The sequence below is a fragment of the Marmota flaviventris genome, chromosome 8, assembly GCF_047511675.1.
Source record: "Marmota flaviventris isolate mMarFla1 chromosome 8, mMarFla1.hap1, whole genome shotgun sequence".
Taxonomy (NCBI): domain Eukaryota; kingdom Metazoa; phylum Chordata; class Mammalia; order Rodentia; family Sciuridae; genus Marmota; species Marmota flaviventris.
The window spans coordinates 37,603,053-37,607,271 of record NC_092505.1 but is presented as its reverse complement, the minus strand read 5'-3'; the positions used below and the strand labels follow the sequence as shown (position 1 = coordinate 37,607,271).

Sequence of the window (4,219 nt, the reverse complement as noted above, 5' to 3'; positions counted from 1 at the left end):
ATGTTTATCCATGGGACCCAATAGTAAATGATCCATTATTGCTAAAACCACAATATTCCTGACTAGTCCAAGGAATATGACACAGTAATCCCAAAAGCATATTTAAGATTATCTAATGTGAGCCAGGCATGGTGGCACATGCCTATAGTTCCAGTTACTTGGGATGCTGAGGCAGGAGGATCACTTGAGCACAGGAGTTCTGGGTCAGCCTGGGCAACATAATGAGACCCCAACACTTAAAAAAAAAAACAATTTTTTGATTTATCTTTTAATAAAATGATATCATATGTAAGTGGTATCTTACTAAAGTCTTACAAAAGTGATGAAGAAAAAAACAATTTTTTGATAGGACCTTTTATTTATTTTTTCTGTTTCCATATCTACTCTACTGCTAAGTAGACTAGAGATTTTATTAAGTTTCACCAGATTTTACATAATTCACGTGTGTAAGGTTTATATAATTTTAGCACAGGTATAGTGTTGAGAGCCATCCATGGGCTGTGTGTGAGCTATGCACATTTGAGCATATGAGGGCACTGGTCTGGTGTTGCTCGCTGATTGGGCTGTGCCATGCAAATGTTTCGTCTCACTCTACCTGTGATCCCACACAGCACTTGAGATGGGTGTGACAATCCTCTGACCACAAGACATCACCAACCAAGACTCCACCCTTCGAAACCCTACTCCTTGCTTTATTTGGTTGAAATATTCTATCAAATGTCTTCTTCCCTCCAAATAGAGGGAATCCAAATGTGCTTGCTCTCTTGCTCTGTCCAGCGCTGCCCAGCATGGAGCTGACCATTTGGGTCACCGAGCCATCCTGCCCTCATTCTTAAAAACTCATGTTTGTGTGCTGCGTGTTTTTTTTCACCATTTTCTTAGTTATTGATGCAACCAACTCCTTTGAACCCAGTTCATCTTGCCAGTCTGGCCAACTGGCAACAGTATAGATTTATGTACTCAGTACCACAATCAAGATACAAAACTATTCCATCAGCACACAGGAACTCCTTGTGCCATCCATATATAGTCATACACATGCCATACCCCATCTAGTCCCTGAAAACCATTAATCTGTTCATTCTATAATTCTGTCATTTCAAGAATGTTATATGAATACTATTGTACAGTATGTGAACTTTTGATATTCATTATTTTTTGTCATTCACCACACATAATACCACTGAGGTCCGTTTAAATTATTGTTCATTTCATTACAGAGTAGTATTTCATGATACGGACAATTTGTTTAACCATTTGCTCATTGCAGGACATCAGAGTTGTTTCAAGTTTGGGGCTGTTATTAATACAGTTGCTATGATAGTTGTTTTATGAATTTTTGTGCCAACATTTCTCTGGAATAAATGTCTAGGAAGGCAATTGCTTGTTTGTACTGTAAGTACATGTTTAACTTAATAAGAAATTTTCAATCTCTTTTCCAGAGTGGTTGTACTATTTTATATTCCTGTCATGAATATATAAGAAGTATAGTTTGTATCCTCAACAACGCTTTCCTTTAACCATTCTAAAAAGTGTCTAAGTCATATATCATCTTGGTTTTAATTTGCATTACTGATAATTTATGAAGTTCAACACCTTTTCATGTGATTATTTGCCATCCACATATCCTCTTCAATAAATGTTTATTTATATCTTTTGCTCATTTTTTAATTGGACTATTTTTTTTTTACTGTTGAGTTTTGAGTGCAATACTCCATATTGATCATATATTATATGGTTTGCAAAAAAATTTCTCTCAATCTGTAGCTTGTATTTTATTCTTAAAAATTTTTCTTATAGAATCAAACTTTTTAATTTTGATGAGGCTTAATATAGAAATTTTTTCTCTTACAGATTGTACTTTGGGAGTGAAGTTCAAGAATTGGTCTCCTGAAGATTTTTATCCTGTGTTTTTTTCCTACAAGCTTTGTAGCTTTACATCTTATATTTAAATTCATGATCCATTTTGAGGTAACTTTTATAGAAACTTTTAGTGAGATTTAGGTTGAGGTTCTTTTTTTTAAGTGTGTATTCAATTGCTTCAGCTTGATTACTTCATTGTATTTTTTAATGTTTGTAAAATTAGTTTGGCATATTTATATGGGTCTATTTCTGAGTTCTCTTCTGTTCCATTGTTCTTTGTGTCTATCCCTCTGCCAATACTTTAACATCTTGATTACTGCAGCTTTATAGTAGGTCAAAGTCAGGTAATGTGAGTCCTCTAAACATTATCTTCATCAAAATTGATTTAGCTTAATTAATTTTACACTAGATGTTTTCATCTGTCCCCATTTTGTCTCTTTCTTTATTCCAGAGAATAAAGTTCTTGCTTAAGTTTTTCCTTTTCTTGTTGCAACTCCTGCAGATGCTGTTGTTTTTGCTCCAATCGGTCCTCCAGCTACTGGAGGAGAGGCCCACTAACTGCTGACATCTGACTGCACAGATTCTTGGTGAACACTGAATCATTATGGATCTTGATTACTGCATCCAGAAGTGGAAGGCTGTGATCCTCCTATAGGTATCCTGTTCCTCCTAGCATAGGATCTTGAGCAGCTCCACTGCTGATTCAAGGCATAGTTTCCCAATGGTAACATAAAATATGGATTGGAATTTCCATTTTCTCATACTGTGAGCTTTTTGGGGGCCTGTATGGATTAAAAGCAAGTGTGGGGTACCTACACAGTCTTTGTGTTTTTATCCTCTGTGAAACAGGAAAAAATAAGTACTACAAAACCTTGATCCATCATCTGGTACATTGCTCGTGTGCGAACATCAAAATTTGAAGGCCAAACAGTTATATGAGGATGGGAATGATACCAGCCCACAACTCCCCTGGGGTGACCTGTTAATTCAGCCAACCTCTCTGTCTCTGTTGAGGCCACAGAAAGCTACTCTGGAGAAATTTCTACTCGGTCCTGCCTTTCATCAGAACATGGCAAGATGATGACAGAATGAATATGAACAATTCTGACGGTGTCAACCTGTTCATCAACTGTGCACATTTCTGTTCCGGTATATGCAAATTTGGAGTCACTCTGTGTCATCATTCAACTCCCTTATACACAGCCCCATCACCTCCTCCTTTTCTGTTCTCAGAGCATGGTTGAGACAAACTAGGAAAGCATCAGACTCCAGATGAACCGCTTGTACCGCCTGTACCACCTGCACCACCATCTTGATCTGACCCTGTTCATGTCCTCCTGGGGCCCACTCTGGCCTGACCAACTGAGAGTTCCAACACAGTTCAGGCACCAGGCTCTCTGAGCTTCTCCCAGGCATGGACTTCTGCAGGGGGCCTTTCCACATTTTTGTTGGTATATTATACTTGTACATAGTGATGGGATTTTTTGTTACATATTTGTGTGTGCAGTTTGAAATAAGACAAACATAAATTTGGCTTATTTCTCTTAGTATAATGATCTCAAGTTCAATCCAAGTCTACAAAAGACACAATTTCATTTTTCTTTATGGCTGAACAAAACTTCATTGTGTATATATACCGATGTCCGGGGTTTTAGCCCCCTGTCTCCTCCTTACTAGCGGGAGAAGTGGGGAAAGCAAGCCCCGACCAGGACAAGCCAGAGGACAATCAGAAGCGCCAGGGAGACAAGTCGAAGCAGGATCTCTCGTTTAATGAGGAAGTACACACAGCTTATATACTGCACAGGAGCCGATCAGAATAAAGGTCAGAGGGGTGGAGCAAGTTCACGTGTACACCCATCCCATAGTCCATAAGGGAAGGCATGAGCTGTCCACAAGGGCGGAAGAGTCCCGGACCTATCCTGGAGGTGGTCTGCTTCTTCCATCACTGCCCACAGTACCGCCTCCTGGAGCCTGGCTGATCGCCAGGAGCCATTTCAGCCACATTTGCTGCCCCAAGACCGGGAAGTGGGCAGCCATGCCCTACATACCACATTCTCTTTATCCATTTATCCATTGATGGTTCCATAGTTGGACTATTATGAATTGTGCTGCTATGAACATGTATACTGACTTTAAAATTTTTTTAGAATAAATATGGACAAGTGGGATAGCTTGTGGTTCCAAGCCTTATCCTTTGAGGACCATCGATACTAATTTCCACAGTGGCTTTGATAATTTACAATCCCACCTGCAGTATAAAATTGTTCCTTTTCTCCACACCCACTCCAGCATTTATTCTTATTTTATTCTTGATCACTGGTGTGAGATTCTCAGTATAATTTTAACATGCATTTCC

At 38.9% G+C, this 4,219-nt stretch overlaps 1 pseudogene; it reads right to left on the bottom strand.

Annotated features, from left to right (window-relative positions):
• Positions 1-2,305: 2,305 nt before the first annotated feature.
• On the bottom strand, positions 2,306-3,174 carry LOC114087686 (lys-63-specific deubiquitinase BRCC36 pseudogene; annotated as a pseudogene).
• Between the last annotated feature and the right edge of the window lie 1,045 nt (positions 3,175-4,219).